The sequence below is a fragment of the Cygnus olor genome, chromosome 5 (assembly GCF_009769625.2).
Source record: "Cygnus olor isolate bCygOlo1 chromosome 5, bCygOlo1.pri.v2, whole genome shotgun sequence".
NCBI lineage: Eukaryota > Metazoa > Chordata > Aves > Anseriformes > Anatidae > Cygnus > Cygnus olor.
The window spans coordinates 64,773,280-64,796,292 of record NC_049173.1 but is presented as its reverse complement, the minus strand read 5'-3'; the positions used below and the strand labels follow the sequence as shown (position 1 = coordinate 64,796,292).

At 37.0% G+C, this 23,013-nt stretch overlaps 1 long non-coding RNA gene across 2 annotated transcripts; it reads right to left on the bottom strand.

Moving 5' to 3' along the window:
* Positions 1-1,180: 1,180 nt before the first annotated feature.
* LOC121071215 lies at positions 1,181-21,530 on the bottom strand. 2 transcript variants are annotated; one of them, XR_005820443.1, is made up of 6 exons: positions 20,988-21,530; positions 19,940-20,076; positions 18,646-18,733; positions 17,310-17,460; positions 15,967-16,081; positions 1,181-2,400 (listed from the first exon to the last, which is right to left on the bottom strand). It is a non-coding gene; the product is annotated as an uncharacterized LOC121071215 (long non-coding RNA). The 2 variants fall into 2 exon arrangements; XR_005820444.1 differs by lacking the exon at positions 20,988-21,530 and adding an exon at positions 20,765-20,977.
* Between the last annotated feature and the right edge of the window lie 1,483 nt (positions 21,531-23,013).

Genomic DNA, 23,013 nt, shown 5'->3' with positions numbered 1-23,013 from the left:
GCTAAAGAAAGTACTATTGATTGTTGCTCATCAGCTTTCAGCACCTGTACTGTACAACAAAAGGAGAATTAAATTGACCTGTCTAATTACTAGGTATGCACTGAATTACCAGAAAACAGTTCAGCAGCCCATTCTAAGAGGAGATATTGCAGACATGGCATGTGGCAGCTGAAGTTCAAATTGGATGCGTATCAATAAGGGTCTGTACTCATCTTCAGATAGTTTGCTTTTCATATGTCATAAAAAGTATAGTAAGCTACTGCTAAAAGCAAAAAACTAGGACTTTTATATGTAACTGCCTAATATAAGTGTAACTAAATATACTACATTGCTTAAAACTGGATCATATTCTGGAATTCTAAGATTAAAGACTTTTATTAAGAATGTAAATTCTTTCTGGGAAATAAAAAGAACCAGAACAACAAAACTGAAAAGTGCACAGAATATCATCAAAATTCTAACCAATTGATACTTGGAAGGGGATTAAAAATGTATATACACTCATATTTCAAGTGTGATGTATTTGAAACCATGTCCAAGTCTATTAATCCAGTTGCATTAAAACTTGCTACACCTAGTAAGCTTCTAGACAGATTTCAAAAAGCTAAATAAAACACAACCATAGAAATAATTATATGTAATTTAGCAACAACAACCAAAATAATAGTAGCAAATGTCAAGATTAATCACAGAAGTACAGACCTTCATCTACCAAATCATCCTGAAAAGCAGACAAAGATTTTGAACACATTGAGAATGAAGCCAAAGCATCTGTCACACAAAGTTTATCTTTGGGTAGGCAGAGGAACATGCATAGGAGTCTGATTAAAATAATCCCCCCAGTAAAAAATACATAGAGACAGAAAATTTACAGGACCTAAGAACAGAGAAGACAGAAGGAATAGCTAGCAACAGACTGGTATAGTATCCTTGTTTATGCCATGAGCAGCACATCTTGTGCCTCAGAAACATCTCATTTTAGTAACTTTATTATTTTTATTTATATATATATGTGTATATATATATATATATATATTTAATAACCATGCCTGTATTGCCAATATAACGATAAAACACTTATAGACACAGACAAACTGAAAACGAAAGCGATGACACAGATACGTAGCCTGGGGATATCAAAAATGGTGAGAGATTTAAAGAGACATATTGAGAAGGCCCTTCCTCAGGGTGTTTATTTGCTTAGTTCTGAAATACAAGAATCCACAAATTTGAGTATGTATTGTGAATCAATTGACACACAAACAAATTCATTTACTTTCCATCCTTCCACACAAGTTTGGGATGGGAAGTCAGGCAGATGACAAAATATTTTCTGCTTGAAATATTAATCATCTTAGCCTCCATTTCTTCAGAATGGCAAAGTATTTACAAGGAAATAAAGAAGCAACAACAACAAAAAACCCACAAGTATTGTTGAGAGATTTTCATCCTATTTCATTGTGGTTGGACACTGGACTACCACTTTGCAAGAGTATTGTGCTAGCATAAATGAGAGAACTCCGGTTCACATACTTCAGCAGCTATCAGTTTTCACATTGACTGTCATCAAACCAAGATCTTCTGCAGCAGCTAGCTCATTCTGATCCACAGCATTTTTGCAGTTGACTAGTCTGATATCTGCTAGTGACAACTTTGTAAGTGATCCATGAAGCCAGCAGGTGGGCACTTGGAAAAATTTATCCTCACTGTTGTTGCAACAGCCAGAAACAAAATCAAAGCAAGGAACAAGTAATAGAGTTACGAGACTTTTAAAAATGTGTATGAGCAGTTCCACAGAAATTAAAATGTTTTTCTCTATTAGCAATATTGGTCAAACAGAACAAAAATTAAGCTCAGCTTTTAGAATTAACATTATATACATTGTTCAGTTTGCATTACAATATGGTTCCATCAGATTCAAGATTCCACATCAATTGCTTGTTAAGAGTATTATGGCGTGGCTTAATGACATTGTACACCACTATCTGGGATTGCTTGAGTTGAAAATATAAAATCAGGACTAGAAGAGTGTGTTAAGTCAGAAGGTCAGATATATTAGCCTAAAAAAGAGCATACATTAGACTATCTAATCATCTCCTACAGCATGCTGCATTTCAGGTTGCACTCCATGCACATGCATTTGAAGCAGCTGACTGCCAATAGCACATGGGAACATTCTATAGTAGAAGATCAGTTTAAATGCACTGTTTAGATAGAAACTTACAACCCTTCTGTAAACACTCCAGCAGTAACTTGTATCTTGTAATTGAAGATCAATAAGCTGTCACACTGGCCAAGCTTTCCCCTTTTGTCAGGATACACTGGATGATATTGTACTGCTTCCACAGCTGATCCTTCCATGGCGGTAAAAAAGCTTTGCTGCATTCGAGTAGCATAGGGCTGATAAAAAGATAATGAGAAAGATCAAAAGCTCGTACTAAAGTAATCACACTCTCAATCCATTTCTCCTACTGTTTCTGTGTATGAAAACAGGGAAATGTTTCTGCATACTCAATGGCCACATCTGTTAGAAAATGAGTTACCTGTTTCAAATCTGCTGTAATACCAACATCAAAGCAAAAGAGCAATTTCTGAAGCAGTAGCAAAATACATTTACCAGAATCTTGGAAATGCCTCTTAAGCAGAGGCGCTATAGATTTTCTTGATTTTTTCTTTCCCTTAATTCTACATTTAAATATATCTGAAAAATCTAGCTTTTACTGAGATTAGAACTGAACTAACTTGATGTTAACGGTTAGGATCCCACTATCAGTGCTTTAAAAAAAAATGTTTCAAAACTGTTCTTATCCAATGAATATGCTACATCTATGCTCCAATATTATCACTATAATATCCCATTACACATTATACAGCTATATTCCAGAATTAATAGAGAAGCTGGCCCTCAATTTTGCTGCAGACTTGCAATTTCAGAGTCTCAAACCAAAACTTCTCATCATACCTTCTTAAGTGAAATACCATTTTTCTTGTTTGCCCCCCCCACAATGCAGGAAATAATTATTGTAAGACACTGAAGTTGTGAAAACTTTCAGGATGTCAAACTTCTCTCATTTTGCAGGCATTTAGGTTCATAATTTGCTCATTACTAATGTTTTTCAAGTAGATTGATCAGGAATAAAACAGAACATAACATGAAGAATGGACACCCACACACCAGATTCTTTGAGAAAAACTGAAAGAACTAGCATCATTTAGCCTATAGAAAATAGGTTTAGAGGACATAACTATCTTCAAGTATTTAAAAAAATGCTGCAAAAAAAGAACTTTTTTCCAGCTGTACAGTGGGTATGACAAAAAATAGTGAGATGAAATTTCTACATGAATGATTGATTTTGGACTTTGGGAGAAGTTTTCTAATGGTGAAGCTACAGAAGAGCTGCTCTGTTTCCTGTGGAAACTCTGGGATGTCTAGTACAGCTCATCTCAGAAAAGATGATAAATTCCTGTATGGAATGACACTAATCTGGTTGGATTACCTGATTGGTTTTGAGCTTTTCCAAATCAGTCAATCTGTAAGGTAACTGACGAACTGCTTGTGACAAAATAGATATATCTTTCATCAAAATGAAGTTCAGATTCCAGATGTTTTTTACATGTTCCTTTACTATTCATCCTTGCTTCCCTTTTCATTTGATTTCATGTATAGAAATTCATGTGTAAGAGTTAAAAGCAAAACAATGCAAAACCACCAATAATAGTTATACTGGACAACCAGTTGTAAAGAACAGATTAAATTATCTTTTGATTTCTCCACAATCTTTCATCTGTCTCTAATTACAACCTGTTTACAGATTCAGAAGCAAGAAAAAAAATCCCAAATTCATTAGCTAAATTATTCCTTTTGGGTAATTCATTTAGCATAAGCATAAAAAGACGCTTTTTAAATTGAAAGAAAACTAAAGTTTTAGAATATGTAGGTGACAAAAAGTTACCAAATACCTCTATTTCTTGACAAGCTGAATTCTAAACCAGATCGCTTGGATTTATTCTACTTTCTATTGGGCCTGTGTGGATAACAGCACGCCTTATGGACAAAGATTTAATCTCTTTTTATAAAAAGAGAGAAAACAAAATGAATAGCTTTTGTCCCCATTACCATCACTCCTTGTATGTCCATGAGCTTTCCAAATTACATTAGAGAAGGTACCATGGCATCAGACAGCAACTGCTAAGCCTTAACCTAAGGGTTGGCTCATGACCTTCTGACCCTTCTGAGCCCTTCATGACCTTCTGAGCCCTCTGACCCTCACTAGAGACTGGATAACGCTACGCACCTCTCTGGTTGCCAGTACTAGTTGTTCTCATGGGCTACATCTTCAAAACTAACTTGATAATAAGGCTTTATGTACCTTCTTGATTTGGGAAAAAAAAAAAAAAAAAAAAAAAAAAAAAAACTAGCACACTAGTAGCAGGTAAGTTTAACAGCATAATTCAGTTTTATGCATCAATCATACATCCTATTTCAATGGGGTTTCTCTAATCACCCTCATTGTAGGAATATGGAGGCACTGACAATGCGAAAAATATCTGAAATGTCTGACCTTCCTGTACAAGTAGAAAGCTTTGACACATGGTATCTCTATTACCTTTCTCTTAGGCTGGAAAGAATTCATCTTTCAGTTATTTTAGGTGTAAATGAATACAATGAGAGGACTTAGCAGTAAAATTAACTAACTTGCAAGATCATGCTGGATTTTTTTTTAAACTTACAGTAATAATTAAAGTATTTTGATGGCTACACTTGAGTGCTAATTTATAATTAACTTCAGGTGCTTCTTTGATCTTGCTGATACATTTTTTTTCCATTTTCTTATCAATAGTCTCCATACAGTCTGTAATTACACTTCTTAGTGTGACAGTGACTTTGAATAAGTGGATGCATTAATACATGCTTTGGGAAAATATCATTTGAGCTAAAGCAAGCTCTTACCACTGAGCTGGAGTATCATCTGAAGCACTGCTGATTAAAAACATAATATTATATAAGCTCATAATAGGTTTGCCATAAAACTAAAACAACGATTCTCAATTTTAAGGTAATAGATGACAAGAACAGTAAAGTTAGTACCTTCCCAACAATATGCATGTTAAGGCATTCAGAGAATTAATATCACAAAACTACAAAATACAAGTATCATGTTTTATATTTGTTTAGGCCTCTTTCTCTAAAGAGGAAGATATTGCATTTTTTTTCTAAATAATGAAATAGTGAACTAAAAGATTTTGTTTTAAGTGTTAAAAGCTCTTATAATAATACAGCGATACAGTCTAACCTACCTGAAGCAACAAATACATACATAATGCAACAGTGCAGGGCAGTATAACTCATTTCCTCAGCTAAAGGAACAGTCTGTAATTCTCAGAACACAAACTCTTATCTCATATTTTTAACACATAAATAAGACATGCACCAGCAACAAGATAATTGAGATCCTCATGTTAACCACTTGCTGCCTGTGAAATGTTGAACAAAAACTGCCATGGAGGTGCTAGGGGCAGTTCCGTGAACACAGCAGTCTACACCTACAAATTGGGATTGGTACGACTTCTCCAGTCAAGACACGTGTTTTTCACCGATACACTGCTACTAAACTCAATAATGACCACAATGATAATGGCTGATATAAAATATACTTTACACAACATTTCTTTCTACAAGCAAAGCCTGACTGCTACAGAACAGTTACTGTAACCTCACTAGCTCACAACACAGATGACTACACATGCACAAACATGACTGGCTAGTCAGAAAGGATAAGAACAGGGAGGTTAGTATTACTGTAACTATACAGTTAGTTTGGTACAACCTTCTCATGAATAAAGGTTAAGATAATTAAATCGCCACATGTGTTTTGTGGTATCATTTCACAAACTCATCTTTTTAAATTCATTGCTAAACAACTCAACAGCATGGTTACATGCAAATCCTGACATACTGCACAATTATTTTTTCAACTTAAACAACCTCCCTGCTTTAGGGCTTCTTTCATTCAAACCAACAAGTGTGACAGCATTTGAAAAACGCATGAAACTCTGGGCTCTGACAAATGGATAACATCAAGATGCATGTCATTTATGCGTTCATACTGAAAAATATCAGTACCCATCCTGCCCAACCTCTCCTACCAGGTTCTAAGACACACTGCAGAGACAAGACTGCACAGCATTAGCTGTCAAGTTCCTTTCTGAAAGGAAGAAACACGTCTGATACACCAGCACTATCTCCCTTCCACTTCTGCCTCCTTCACAGTAAAAATGAAAGATAAATAAACTAAAAAAGGAAGGAGTCAGAGCAAAATAGTTCAATTTTGACTGCTTAATCATTGTCCGGATTGCTCCCATTTATTGTGGCTCCCCAAAATAGTCACAGAATCATGGTCAAGAAGTACTACTTGATGAAAATGAAACACCAATAAACCTACTTCACAAAAGAAGCAATACTTTTTGTGAAAACAAAAGCTTCCCGTAAGAGTAAGAGGTGAAGAAAAAAAGTCAAGAATTTGTGAAATTCACAAGCTGTAGCTAAGATTGATGGGTAACTAAACATGAAGCCACATCTTTCCTTTTATTATTTTTTTTCCTTCTGCACAGCTGAGATAAAACCAAAGTAGCACAACATTTTCTAACATACAGCAGTCTTCCCATCATACATCATGAGATGAAAGAAAATATGTTTATTTTACTGCAGATCCATTCATTATGCTATCTGGCAGCAACCTGGGTTTTGTTGTTGCTGTTTTTAAATAAATATCCCTGGCACAGCCTTATAGTCATGCCACAAAGCACAAAATGGAGATCTGCCAAGTACAAATGGAGTGGTATGAGGAACTTTTTCCCTGTGCTGACAGAGCAGCTGTCCAGCCCCATAAAAATCGATGTAGGCTATTATATTTTCCTGCATAAGACCCAGAATTTCAGTGTGTGCCTTTCAGATTGAAGGTTGAATGTTATCTGTAATGGAGCTCCTACTTCTGCAGAGCAGTACTCAAGTAGCCCCGTAAGAACACCTGGAAGGACCTTGCCAAAGATATTTTGGGAGAAAGAAACTTTTCATCTATTTTAAAAAAATAAAGCATTTGTCACTTCCTAAAGTGCTCTCAAACTCTGTTTCTTTCCATTCAAAAAGATTCCAGCCCTTCCTGTACTGTCAAGGCTTGCATTTCAACATATTATCATACACAGCTTTTAGTAAGAAAAAACAAATGACAAGTGTTTTTGTTGTGTTTCAGACTATTCCAACAACTATTTTCATAGGGTTTAAAGAAACAGACATATAAACGTGGGGACCATTAGTCCCAGAAGCCAACAGAATTCCAAATTTGGGGACCAATACAGAAAGAGAGAGAGAGAAGGACATGTTTTGGCTTAACTAACTTAATAAAAACCCAATAAATAAAAATATAGCTATCAATAATTCAATAATTGAAGCTAAGACAAATTCAAATAGGTATCAGTCTCAAATTTGTAACAATGTATTCACTCTTTGTTACACTTTCTTGTCTACTAAACACTCAAGGTTAAAATCAAGGTTAAAATCTGGTTGGTTGTTTTTGTTTGTTTTTGTTTTCGTTGTTTTGTTTTAACAAATAGCTTGTTTTTCACAGTTTTTCACTAGTTATTTGCTCTGAAAAATGTGCACTGTCCATCACAAACATTTTTGATTAAATCAATCACATAAAGAAAACAATGTTTGAGCAGGATTTGCGCACATTGCTGCATACCAATATAGATGAAAACCCACAGCACTAAAGAGATTACCCAGAGCTAGAATGGCCTTTGAGAATTACAGAAAAGTCTTTTAAAAACAGAAAATTTCAGCTCCCAGTCAGCTACCAAAATAAATGTTCATTTTCTTAAATGTATTCAGTACTACAATGTACGAACCAAGAAGAACCAGAATGAAAACAAAATAACAATAACTGAATGGTTTAGTTTCAGTACCAAAACTGATGGTATGATTGAGTAAGGGTACGGTCACCTTAAAAAAGTTATCATAAGCTAAGCAAAGGTGTAACATACAGTCCCTCAGCTAGTTACTCATAGACATGCTGCTATTCTGCAGTACAAAGTTTCATTGTGTGGTAGGAAACCTCACATTAATCACGAGGGCAAGCCAAGCACTTAAGTAGTTACCAAAGAACATAAACACACTAGAAATCTATACTCCACTTAACTCTGACATCTGACTTACCGCACATTTTGGAAGCCAAAGCCCCTAATTAAAGCAACATTCTTCTCAAAAGTAATTGTAGTCCTTGATTCATGAACACATCGCCATAATGAACCTCTGCCTCCTCTGAGGAAAGAGGTGTACAACCAACCGATTAGGCAGTCGGTGACAAAAATCCATGCATGTTCTTTGCATGTTCCGTACTCGCAAAATACATCAACACTGCACAGACCCCTTTACACATTTCTGCAACTAAATCCTTCTTAAGAGGACAGACCAAACACCTCAGAACAAATTTTACACCATCGTAAGAAGGAGAAAAGCAAATGAACCCTTGTGACTAAGCAAATTGTTTCAATATAGACATATTCAAGTTGATATAGAGACACATGATGTACACAAGTAGATTTACGCTGACATCAGGGGCCAAGTATGAACATACAAAATAGAAGGCCAGAACTAACCCACCATCAGTTTAAAAGCTTGGGGAAGGAAATTACTACATAAATACACTTAACTTTACGTTTGTTACAATTGCAGTAAGCAGTGAATTGCCCAAGGCTGTACCTATAAACCTTGCAGTTTCCTTTATTCAGCAGAACCATGGGAACTAACCTGTCAACCAACTATGTGGTAACATGTGGTAACAGTTCAACACTTCGCACTTCTAGGAAAACAAATGGACTAGAGAAACAAGCAATGTGACATGAAATGTTACAAAACATATATATTTCTCTGTAAAGGAAGACAGAAAAGCCCAACCCTCCATCTCTTATTTTCATCACCAACCTTTTTCCCAATACCCATAAAACCCTTACTGGCAACAAATTGTAGTCCAACCAAAGAGCAGTATATATATAGCTGTTTCTGCAGCTTTTCATCATCTCCAGGTGAGCAGGCAAGAAGGAACAACCACTGTTACAGAGGGAGACCTTTGTCTACAGTGACTGTTTCCCTGCACAGCTACAGCAAAATACGATGCTGCTATCTTTATTCTGTTTTAATGCTGCAGATAAAATTGAGATAACTCTCATGAATAGAAACACATTCAAACCACATCTCAAATATGAGGTTAAATATTTATTCCAGAATAAAAAAAAATATTTTTAGTAACTCTACAGAGGATGATATTGTAACAATTACAAGAAAATTTGTTACTGCTCTAGTTCTTTTTAAAAAGTCTCCCTCTCTCCCTGTCACAGGCACATCCATAGGGACAGCTCAGCTTCTCACCACCCTCCTCCTTACAGGCTGTTCAACTCCACACCATGCAATGTGCACACATCTTGAGCCTTGAATCCCAGCATGGCAGCAGATTACAATGGATGTCCTGAACTCCACCATGTCTTTCCGAAGACATGAAACAGCTACCAGAGATATAACCAAGCAGCACTGCTGTATTTCATACATATAATTCCAATAGCATTAATTAAAATAACAAGCAATCTGGCTACCAGATACATCCAATTGTCAGATTGTATGGCGCAACAGAGGAACGCAGACCAAGTAATAGCCTTAGCTATGAAGGCTAACTACAAGGTTTTGTGTACCAAAGGAACTTGCCTTTTCCAAGAAAAATGCACTGGGGAGGAGTGCACAGAGCTCAACGTTTCCACCCCAGGCTGAGTGCAGAAGGCAGCCCACAGAGCGCAGCAGCAGGACACAACCATCGCCCCTGCAAGGTCTCACAGGTATGCCTCCCCGCTACAGCCAGAAGAGCTTAGGAGTGGGCAATTCGCAACAAATTTTGAACCACAGTCTACCTCTAGCTTCCAGTAACTGGGGGGCAGGGAGGAAGTAGTGTAAAATAGGTGGCACACTGCATTTTTTTTTTTCAGCAAGAATTTATTAACAGGAAACCTTGCAGACCCAGAGTGCGTATAGTAATTACAACAACTCGTAGCACCTCAGGGCATGCGGAAAGCTGCCTCGCTCAGCCACCTGCACCCCACTTCAATGGGCAGTCAAAACTATTTCCCAAACTGTTCCTACGGTGAATTCCCAATCACTCTTTATACATAAGCCTCCATTATATACCGGCTCAGGAAGCCTGCCAGCCTGCCTTTTGGCCAAAAAAGCCGTCAGGCTTGCTGCCCGCTCCCAGACTTGCTGCCGCCCTGGGAAGGGGCGCATGGCAGGGCGGCACCGCCTCAGGCAAGCACGTGCCAGGCACAGCCCCAACAGCCACTGCCCAATGGCTGCCACCGCTGGAACGTTCCAGAAGGGCCGCCCGGCGGCAGGGCCCAGCCATGGCACCGCCTTGTGCCCACCTGAGGGGCAGCACGAGGCCGCCCTTTGCCCCTGGCCCAGGCCAGCAGCCTGGTCACTCACCTGCTGCCGCTCTGCCGCGCTCTCTAGCACAGTCCTGCGGGTGTGATAACACAGACCCGTTTCCTTGCTCTGGGCATGTAAACCATAGGATGTACGAGTGTCATAGCTCTCAGTGCTGAAGAGCTCGCAGCCCTCAGCGTTAGCTGCACATCTCCATGAGTGAGGTTGGGCACTCCCCTCAGAGCAGCCAGGAGGGAGGTGGGCGATGGCAGCCGAGTGCACCATGCCCGTGTCTTCTCCCAAAAGCAACAAAGACCTGCACTGGCAGTGGCTCTTTTGCTGGAGGCCTTGATGCTCTGTGCATCCCACAACCACAGCTTAAATACAGATCCACTTGTCTAAACACCAACACACCATGACAATAAAATGTTCCTGCGTAACTTTTATAACCTAACAGTGACTGTTTATAAAACATTTTTGATAAAGTCAGTGACACAACCAGTGATTCACAGTAAGACTTCAAGCACTTATCACAGTTTTTTGCTTGATGTTAGTAATCACCTTGTGAATTACATGTTTTTATTCCAAATAACAACAGGGAAGTCTTATTTGCCAAGACAAATCTGTTGTAACCCCACTGGAAAAAAAAAAGTCACTATTGAGCAAAAATTCTGTTTAAGTCACTATTGAGCAAAAATTCTGTTTGGTGATTCTACTGTTTCAGTTCTGTTGAGAAACCACAGTTTTATGTGCACCCACTGAGAATATTTGTATTCAGAGCTGTTCTCTTCTGCCTGACGGAGAGCTTTCAGCAGCCTGTTGGTTATGAATTGGCCAAAATGTCTCCTGACCTGAAGAACTCTCTCTTCTAGACACCAATTTGGAGATTAAGACATTTCAATTTGAAGGCTTTTTATTCCAATACTTTCAACCTAAAACCTTTCATTCAGCAAAAAGTTTTGATACTTGGACTTTTTTTCTTTAATTCAGGTTGAAAACAATGTTGACATAGCACTTCCCTTAGGAAGAATAATACTCTTCACTCCTTTCTAGTTATTATTTTAATCATAGCTCCTTAAAAAAAAAAAAAAGTTAAATGGAAGTGGCTTGGCTGAGCATCAAACTGAGAATTCTCAGAGAAAGTACGCCATTTCTCTATTTCTCAAAAATCCATTTAACAGGGTTGCAAAGGTATTTGCTTTTTATAGGCAGCCATTGTTTTTTTCTGCTCCCAAAGCAATTTTGCTCTATATCTGAACTAGCACTTTAGGAAAAAGAAAATAGAAATATTTTTTTTTTACCTTTAGAATTACTTTTTAACTTTGAAATGTTCTCCATCTTCTGTTTATAAACAAGAAATGGTACTTGGTTCTTTAATACCTATTGTCATTCCACTGAGAATACCTTGTGTTCCTTTCAACTTTGTCTTCAATAAGAAAAGGTCCCTGAAATGCTTTCATAAGAAAATGCATTATAGTTCAGATTCTACAAAATACTTAACCTCCTACCCCTTTTAATATCAACGCAAAGCTATAACCTGAACAGAAACTCAGAGCAAAAATACTTCAATGAACCTGGGCTCAGTTCAGCAAAACACCAGGATACACTACTTTCGGCTCACTGAGGACAACGGGAATCAAACGCATACCTAAAGTTCTATACATATGGATATACGTAGCTGCTAATAGCATGTAGCTAAGTGCATTCTCCTGTGAGATGCACTGGCTCATTTACTCTTCTTATCCAAAACAGTCATTCTCCAAAATCTGAAAGAAAAGTTGGGCCTTGAATCTACCTGATTTATAGTTTGAGTAAGTGCACTTCCAGTTCTTTTAGGTGAATAGACCTAATAAAAATAGTATCTTTATATATCTATTAATACAATATCTGTAAAGAAATACCACTTACAAAAAGAACTGTTAAAAACTTTCCTCTATCCCAGTTATTCCAAATCAAAACTATACAGAGAAAACCTGTTAAAAGAGAAAAAGATCAAGTCTAAACCTGTTAGGCAAATGATACCAGCCAATAGGAAAATGATAAAATACTGGAAGAACTATTATAAAAATACATCTCAAACTCCCAGCTAGATGAATACATATTTTAATACTGCTTGATGAAGTGTGCTGTCTCTCATTTCTCTTCTATTACACAGAATGTATAATGAAATACTTTTCAGGAATAAATCTGTTCACCCAAGTGTTCATTTTTCATTGGCATACACATCTTAACAGTTCATCTTTGTTGTATGAAGGAAATTTGTTTTATTCACCAAAGTTTGGAGCTGGAACCTAGTGCTTTATTTGATGCCATATTATAGAAGCACTTTCCCCATCATTCTTTTATACTGGCCCCTAGTCTCTTTACCAGAGAAGAAGGTACTGGTGATGGTAGACAGCAGCCCTCTTTGTTGCATCCTACCATTTGCTTGTCCCATAACTTTTATTCTTTGGAAACTTTTATCTGTTCTCTAGCAGAAAGGATGCAGCCCAAGAAAACCTGCTATTAGAAATGCCCTTTTTCCAGAGTCTAATCAGGAATACCCTTTATAAAGCTGTGTGTGTGTGACCATTACCTCAATATAAAATAATTGTAGCAATACCTTAAGTTTATAATGATATTTCAATGCTGATAGTTTAATAAATATACATTTTATTATAGTAATTTTAATAATTTAATCATTTTAAATTTTGTTAATTTTTCTTTTATTTCCATAAAATATGTTGATTCCTTATTAGATGCAAACAGGTATGATTTAGCAGTTAATGACCTAGGCCATAGTCTTTCTTCACAATTAGGCCTTATATTTCAAAGAGCAAAGGAGTGTGATCCTCACTGGCACGTATTTTTAACACAACCCTTAGGAAAATTAGGCCCGTTAAACCAATGTATAATGCCTAACTTAATAATATAATGCATACATGTAATGCATACAAGTCTTTTGTAAAAAAAAAAAAGTACATGAAGAACAATCACTAGCACACCTGCTATTTGCAAATCACTTACGTATTTCCTGTGCTTTTGTTTGTTTGTTTGTTTGTTTTTCCTTATTATTACTACTGTTATTTTCATGTTCCTTGTATCACCTAAATAAAATGCCTCTAACAGGAAAACTTCATCCAATTATGTCTGTTGGCCCCAGCAGAAAAACATTTCACTTCCATGGAGTGGAAAGATCAAGCAATCAGTTCTACTTATTAAAACATCATCCCTTCCACCTTCATCCATCATTAGCCTCACAGTAACTTCCCTTGCAGTGGACCAACCACCATTGGCTGCTTTCATTATCATAAATGCATACCATGCTTTGCATAAATATTGCCAACCACAGACCTAGTTTCCTAGTAACTTATTAGGCATGTCATGTTAGCTAATCTGCCATAAAATATTATCCCCTACAGGGATTAAAAGAAAGACACGTTACTGCTGTGAAAGTATGAACAAGAAAAGTAGTGATTCCCTGACAGGCCTGAATGGCTTTTGTACGTTCAGCAACGATAATGTATGGAAAGCAGAGCCTCTATGCACTACTTGAGCTAGAATATGGCAGTCTATCACATTAAAAATATCTATGGCTCTAGACAGCAAGCCTAAGTACTTTACCCTCCTGCCTCCAATCTCAAAGCCAAGCAAAAGGCTTGGTTGTAAAACACTGGACTTCATCTGGGGAAAGACTGGACACAAAGTTGAATAAGCACAAAATTATTCAGAAACACTTCTGGGTTTCTGTGTCTTGTATTTCTTCTACTGCCATTAGTAAATCCCTCATCTGTCAGCTATCTAAATATATTTTAATCTAGAAAATTCACTGAACACCATGGCATTTCCATTTCTTATGCTATTAATAAGGATAGTAAGAGAATTGATGTATACAGGGCAAGTTCTTCTGGCAGACTCTGGCTATTAGGGAAAGTAAGACTTATTTAATGATATGGCTATATGAACTACTACCTATTTTCACATTTTAGCTGCCAGAATGAGTAAACCAGATACTTTTGAAGAAGGAATTAAAGGTTCATTTGCTAAGCTGAAGCCATTTAGTATTCCTGTCATATAATATCTTATTAGAAAGACCAGTAAAGGATAACAATTGTTAGACACTGTTCTTATTTCAAAGTTTGAGCTGTTATAAATACTTCAAGTTACTTTTCTGTCTCAAAAGACTTTGAAGTTACAAAGATTCTGTCAGAGACAGTAATGGTATATCTTCCAAATACCAAAGTCACTTATGAACCTGAAAGGTAGAAGGTTATGTGACATGGGAGACTGACATCACAAATGTTTCCTGTATAAAGCATGGTTCCATTTGGGATGGATCTTTTAGTCAAACAGGGCAATCAGAGTGATAGTGCTGTTACCACATCACCCCACTGTTTGAGTAATTTCTAACAAGGTAAAATTCCTGTCCCCCAGTGTTCCCACCCAGTAAGGCATGGAATAACTTGAACATCTACTGACACTATTTTCTCAATTATAATAACCTCAATGAGATCCCTCAGAATTGTTTCATTTGTTTGGTTGATTTTTAATCTACTAGTGAGGTTACCCGTTCATTCCAAGTCATTTCAGCCATTTAACTGAGGCATGCAAGTTGAGGATGCAGCCTGAGCTAGAGTATCCTCCTACAAGATAAGTTTGCAGTGCTACAAGCTACAAAAATGCTGATAAAAAATGTATCTGTATTCTGCTTGGTGATGTACATTTACAGCTCTCATTGAAACCAAACATCTCAGATAAGGCATGCAAAATACCAAGCAGTTTCTTCCTACCCTTTGAAAATAATAATAATAATAATAATAAATTACTATTGTCATTTTGTAGGGCTTGCTTTTGAATCTTCTTCCTTGCAAGCAGGGCAGGTGTGCAGAATGCCTGAGGGAATGCAGAGGTCCTCTCTGCACACATTATTCCTGGAGGTAAAAAATATGATTTTGCCTTAGGATATCCATGCATAACTCAGCCTCCTCAGTGCTTCTACTAAGTCTCCTCACATGTCTAACTCCTACACATTTCTGGACTCTGCTTGGTTTGAGTGAGCTCCTTTTTGGTCCTCTCTAACAGATCACAGAGAGCAGAGATAATGCATCAGTCTTGTAAATTAATTACATTAACAGATAAAGAGTGGAATGGTATCAAGAAGTGTGCATGTACCTCTCTCTGAAATCACCTAAGCCAAGAGACACTTTCCTTGCACAAATGGAGTCTCTGTTCCCGAAAAAGCTTTAGGCAAAGCCTGCTCAAACTGCTGGGAATACATCCCCTTGTATGTGCTCATTGGCTGCCTTATTCATGAAGTCAGTTGGCAAACAGTGGCAGCTCAGCAGCGCTGGGAATGCTCCACGCAGTCACTTTTTTTCACCCTGTAGCCTCTGGTTCCACTCTCAGTGTTAGCGGTGCTATTCTGTGTTCCTTCTTCCTTATGATTGCCTCTCTACCCACACCACTAAATCAGCATATGCCAGACCACAGCATTTATTTTTAAAACCCTTTCAAAATTTACTCACCTTGCAAGAAATAATCCTGCTCTGGTCATTGAATATCCAGACTGATCTTTGTATACATGTGGCCAGGCAAGAGAACCCAATTACTTCAACCAGGAGATACTCACATGCTCTAAAACTGTGAGACCACATCTGGTCAATCTGCTTCTGCCAAACCAAGCATTTGTTACATGTAACTACTGTTTTAAGGGGCACTCCACAACCTCGCTTCTGAAATTTAGCATTTTACCTTTTCCAGATAAGAATTCATGTTATAAAATGTAACATCGAAAATGTACTTTCCTTTCAGGCCAGATTCCTGCATTTACTGCATAATTTACCACTGTAATAGCACTACTTAGTTTTCCTGAGGGCCAGGGAAAGAAAGCAGAAAGGGTAAGAATGCTAGTGTAGCTAGTAAAACAATTAACAATAAACAATAGTGTGGCACAATTTATCTCCTTTGGTAGGAGAAAGCATGGAGGAGGGAGGGGGGGTCAATTCTTGCCGAAAGGTGACTTTTGGTTTTTATCCTAAGGCTTTTCTTACATTGCAAGAGACTTTTACAAGGTGAGACCGAATCTTTAGTCAAACTTTAACTACAGGACATCAAACTACAAGCTGAGGAAAACGGAGAAATTACATGACAACACTACCAATTCTTTTTGCAAAAGACCCGCAGTATCTCATTGCAAATGAGATGTCGATGCTTTAATTAGCAATTCAGTCAGCATTAATTGTGTGTGTATGTTACTTCACATCAATTGCTGTCATTTTCATGTACTCAGGATGTTTTATAGAACCTAATTTGTAAACAATACACAAATGTTTAATCCACTTTAAATTAAAATTGTCAAACATCTAGCATAACCTGGTGAACAGAGATAACCGTGTGCAATTGTGTTTTGGTTCCTAAGTAGGAAAAGGGAATGTTTTGCTAATTGTTTCTATACGTAGACTTTTAAAATTCTAGTAGGTCCTATGGGAAAAAAGCATGTATTAATTGCCAAAACATTGTGACCAACCTGTAACACTTAATTGTCAAGAATAAAAAAAAATTGAAAAAACAGGAGTATCAATTTGAATCAAAGTCAAAACTCATTCAAGCAATTCATACTTTATGAAGCATTATCTATTCTTGATTTAAGGTGTTTCCAGGGAAGCATAATCCATGTCTATCCTTGGTAAACGTGGGTCCAATTAGTAAAAATATTTAATCTTCTGATTCTCAATTTGTCAGTTTCAAACATCACAACTTTATTTTTGTCTGACAGACTTTGGGAAGCCCTCCATAGGAAAATTTTATTTCTTATATATTATGAGACTATTATATTTCTCATATAATTATGATAGAACCACCCTTTTACCTTTCATTGGATAGATTAAGTAAACGGAGCTCCTGGAGCTCTTCCTCTTCAATACTTTTTTTTTCAAAGCTTTAAATATTCTGCTGGCTCTTCTCACTGATGATCAACAATCTTGTTGAATTGTGAACATTAGTCTTCCACTGGGAGACCTCTGAAAGTGCCAAATAGAACTCCTACTTAATATTCTCAGGATGACATGAACACCTTTGCTGCAAATTATATTCTCTCTCTCCTATAGACTAACTACTATTGACTCAAAATTAATTGTTCAGACATTGCTTGTGTGCCACTTAAATACTACACTTAATATGGGCAGAAGGTTCCTTAGGTATGTCTCTCACTGTGAGATTAAGGAACACTGAAGCACAACGAACATCAGAATTTTTTCCATGTAGCTAAAAGAATGTCATGAAACTAAATAAATCACAAACCGTGACCCTGCCTGTCTCCTCTGGAGAACTCAGCCCAGACCATGGTCTGTAACTCTTATGTGAAGCTGCCAAAATGCAAATTCCAAACTGGCTGCTGGCTTTCCTTTCACTTAAAATCATATTTAATCTAAAAAGCATACACATCGTACAGCTTAGGCACTGGTTTGCATAGATTTCAGGACTACAAGTCAATTACGAGTTTTTAATAATCTCTTTCTTTTGTGATAAAAAATGATATTTAGATATAAATGTTGCCAGAAACAGAGGGGCGTCTTTTCCTTTTAATGTGTGTTATCATTTTTCAATATCTTATGCCCTTTCCTTACTCCCTGAGTCTGGGACTCGCAGTCCACCAGGTTGGAAACCGCTGAGTACTCAAAGATCACTGGCCTCAAAGATAGAATGAAGCTGATGGCCCTCATTGGTCCATTAAGCCCCGAGACTTGTATTTTAGTAGGTATATGTTTTCTTTTGAAAATCTAGCAGATATGCAGAGACTAAAAGCTTTACTGTGGTTCTGTGATTCTGTGACTATACCTGCTGAAAGTATGAGTAATGTACAGTATTACTGAACACCATTGTTATTACAGTGGTTCATATAAGGAAGAGGACACTCCCCATGGAGTTCCATGTCTAGAATTTTTCAGCACAATCCAAAACTCTGAAGTCTTTACATGCATATAAAATTTTCTCTTGATGAAATGGTCAGTACACTACAAATGAAATTAACCTAAGTGTGAGATTAGGAAACAGATCAAAGCATGTGACACAAAATTAGAACAAAAATGCTCTCTCTCTCTCACACACACACACACAAAAACCCACTAAGATTTGAAAGGAAATGGCTACAGCCAAAAGTATCCAGCTTCCACTAAGCCTGACAACTTAAAGACTTTCTGTCTTACCTGCATCTGCAAAACATGTGTTTCACATCAACATGAGTGGTTCTGTGGTATTTCTCCAAAGAGTCTGTTCTTTGCAGAGCAATCTCCTCTATCATGCACATAGATAAAAGATTAAAAAGAATAGGAGAGATCAGAAGATTCCTCTACCAAAGGATACAAACTATCCACACTGACATCTTAAGTTAAATTCACATATATTCTATGGCAAAAGTTATGGAAAATATACCTTTGGATGAGTAAAAAGTTTACTTATCTTCCCAACTAACATATAAAAACACATTCATTTACTTGTATGTGCATATCAGAATGCACAGGATATACCTTACACTGGTTTCTACTGTAACCTATAAATAAATAAACACTTTATCTACAAAATTCACTACAAGCTTGGAAATTAATTTTAAAATATAGAGAAAATAATGGAGGAGATGGGTGTGTTGAGGAGCAAAATCCAAAAGGCAAATGAAATTTTGTTATTTTGAGAATTTATGGATGACATTCATGGGAAACAAGATCTACCAGAATTAGTAATTTACTGTGCATACTTTTTTCCATTGGAGGTAATATGGCAAAACAAAATGGCTCAGGCTTCCTTGGGGCCCGTGTTGTACTAAATTCTGCAGTCACTGCTTAGGAAGATATTTAAGAATGTGCTTGGCTTCCAGCATGGTTAATCTTATTACTTTCAATGGAACTATTCACATAGTTCAATTAGGCTGAATGAGAGTATGTTTACACAAAGTAATAGGAAAGAAAATCACTGCCTTCCAGAGCATCAATTGTTCACAAAACAGACTCATTAAACTAGTATTTTGCTGAGACTGCTTTTGCAATTGGCTGATCTCAAAGAGCCATACAGCAATCTACCCACCAGTGCTTAAAGCTATCTATCATCATTCTTTTTTTTATTTTTTATTTGCAAAAGAACACTTCTTGCTCAGTTACACTATGACTGGATTCCCAGCAAATAACCTATTTCTCACTTTGGCTTCTTTCATGTAGAGGAATTAACCCTCTCGTGTTTTGTGTGCAATAGAAAACATTCTGCAGTGACACAGGACAGCTTTTTCAGGAAAGGCAGTATTTACTAACTACTTAGAATACAAAATTTCAAGGTCCCTAGTTTGGGATAGGTAAGCAAACAGTATACCATAGAATATGGTATCTGGAAACATTGTTCTCTTCCTGAAGAAGAGACTCCTCTCAGTTGCTTGCCAATCAAATCAACTCTGCATTTCAGCCTGCTCTTCTAGAGTTTTTCTGTGTTCTGCAACCCTTAAGAGAAAATGCTCACCCAGTCATGGTGTGCCTGTTGTATGGCCATGGTAATACTGCTCATCTTGGAATCTGCTCATCAACTTCAATTTCTTGGAAGTTCATTTGGAATCGCCTTTCTGACAAACAGCTTGGAAGAAATAACTGTCTTTGGTCCTATTAAGACACAAAGCAAAGATAAATGAGGAACAGTATCAGGTACATTTTACATAAAAAATAATACAAGGATTGACTGCTTCCTCTGCAGCTGTCATTCCCTCTTCAGTAATTTCTATTTCTTTGAGAGTATTATAGTGAAATTCTGTCCTTCTGAAATTAATGGCATTTTAAAGTAGTGAAGACTTAACACAGTCATTCCCTCCACCTCCACAGGCTGATGTTTGGCCATGCATGTTACTGAATGAAAAGTCTGGAACACATGCGTTTTTCGCACTGACATGCCAGGATCCACGAGCACAACTGTGATGTCACCTCCAGCCAGGTTTCTACCCATCCCCTCCAAAATTAGAAAAGCAGGTTTCGTTCTGATGTGGGTTAGAAAACTTGCTATTCCAAAAATGACAAAAATAGTGTCTCTACATTGCTCATCTCAGATGTCTGACTTCCATATGTCTTGAGTCACAGTTTAGAGTTTATCTGGGCTGAGACACCCCACTTCTTTTTAAGATATTTTTCCTCATCTTCAGACAGTCTGGGATCTTATACTGCAGTCAGAAATGCCAGAACATAGTTAGAAATTTCTTCAACATCACAATGAGATTCCTGTATGTTACTGTCCATCTTTAAGACAAGAAAGATTGCGTTCTCATGCAGGAATTAGTAGAAGGCGTGTAAATTAATTTACCTTCAATATAAATGGGAAAGTGTATTTTGGGGTATGCACAGAACAGGCAGATATCCAAGACTTCACCGCAGCCCACAGAAATATCTAATTTTTCATCATGAAAGGAATAATAGAAATCCACTTGGCCAAATTCTTCCTTAAGTTCAGACTGAATTCCAAGAGAAAAGTATTGATGTTGTGCTCCAAGTTTAAAGACTGCTTCCCAAAGAACTAGAAGACTCACCTGAAACATATTAAAGTGGACAACAAGCTATGAAAATATCTATATATAAAAAAAAATAAATCTAATTTCTAGCAACTAGTTTACATGGATGCTGCAATATTAATAACCCAATCTTGCAAATACCATTGAACCATATTCCACACTGCTTTGCAACACTTCTGCTTCAACAACCTCGTCTATATAAACTAATGTTGACATGGGAGCTCACAAAAAAACTCTTTTAAAGTAGAGGTTTGTGATTAGCTTTTGTTTTCAGCTGTACAAACAACTACAATAGCAGATGGAAGATTACTAAAGAGTAGAAGAGAATGAATTTTCCATGTCATTATCTTTCAGAGATGAGAAGTACAAAACAACACCTATTCCATTACATGTCTGGCACAATGGGTTCCTGTCTTTGGGCCAGATGTGATCTGCTTTTTAAAGGAAAGTGGAAATTTAATTAGTACATACTGTGGAGAGACTGACCTTACACTCATGTGAGTTTTCATTACAGTTGCTATATAAGGCACCTGATACGTTGCAGGCTGCAGCTGTCAGCTTCAAGAGCTACTTTTGAAAGCCCTGAAAAAGAATTAATTGCACAGTAATGTTTGCAGCACTATGATTAACGCAGCTTGCAGTTCCATTGCAAGAATAACCATTTAATTACCAGCAGTCAAAAGAGGCAGTTCACACAGACTCTGGGTCAAATTCTACAAAGCATTAAGTACCCACCATTCCCATTAATTTTGGAGAATCTTGCCAGAATTTATCACCTCCCAGGATCTCACCCAGTAAAAGTAATTAACAAACTACAAATACTTTCTCCTGAAGTTTCAGATACTCAGCCATACCTGTGGTGGGGCACTTTGAAGAGGTCATTTGATTTAAAAAAAAAAAAAAAAAGGTGTACTTGCTTTTAAAAAAATGTTTACTTTAAAGAGTCTGCAGGTCTCTAGTTACAAATGCACTATTATTTTTCAGCAATGACACTGATATATATGTTGTTTATGCCCTTCATTATGCAAAATGACTCAAGAGGAAGTCAAAAAAAGAACTGAGTACAGAGCATTTGCCAGTTCATCTCCTGTTAAAATTAAATTCATAGCTTTAAGAATCCAGAACTACTTCTTGATCTGACAGGTAGCGGAACAAAGCACTTGTACTTTAGGTGTTGTCTGTCATGTTTTATCTGAGGTAGACATTTACATACTTCAACAATGCCAAGAACAAAAGCTTCCAAATTCACATAGAAAATGGTAGCTTTCATTAATCACTGATTAACTAGGAAACAATCCAGAATAGCAGCTTGCTCTAAGAGCTTGATACCAACTGAACATCCCTCAATAGACCTCTAATATATCTGAGAACATTGTGTACTTCCACTAAAAAATTCAGAAGCAGAAATGTCAAAAAGAGACCGCGATAATGAATAATTATTTGCTATTACTTCCTATGAGTTAATATACTAATGGATCTTTGCTTATTCCACACTTGTAAGCTAACAGATTGTTAATGCATGTTTTTATGTGGTAACATTACTCAAACTCCAAAACATGACATTACTCTGAGCAAGCAGGCTCTGATACTTTGCTCAGTAAAAATACTGAAGTGTAGAATAAATGCTACCTCATTGTTTTGTTGCAACACTGCAGTTCTGGTGAAAGCTGTGGTAAAAGCTACTGTCTCTTGAACACTGAATTTCTAAATTAGTATGTATACTGTAATTGAATGCAGAAACATGAAAAAAAAACCACATGCAACTAGATTCATTTATTTTATTTCCCACACAAAAAGTCTCACAAGAGATGGAATAATCAATATTGTCACTGTAAGTCCTTTAGCCTCATGTATAGCGGTCCAGAGAGGTGGCAGATGAGCACAACTCTAGAATTTAAGACTGTCTGTACAGGCACAACTGGTATGTACCTTTTACTAGATGCAAAGCAATATTCACCTCTTGAGCAGGTCTGTGGCTTCATTCTTCTCCAAAGCCTCTTGGACAAACTAAACCACTGCCATTGAAAAAGGTTTACGATGGTGT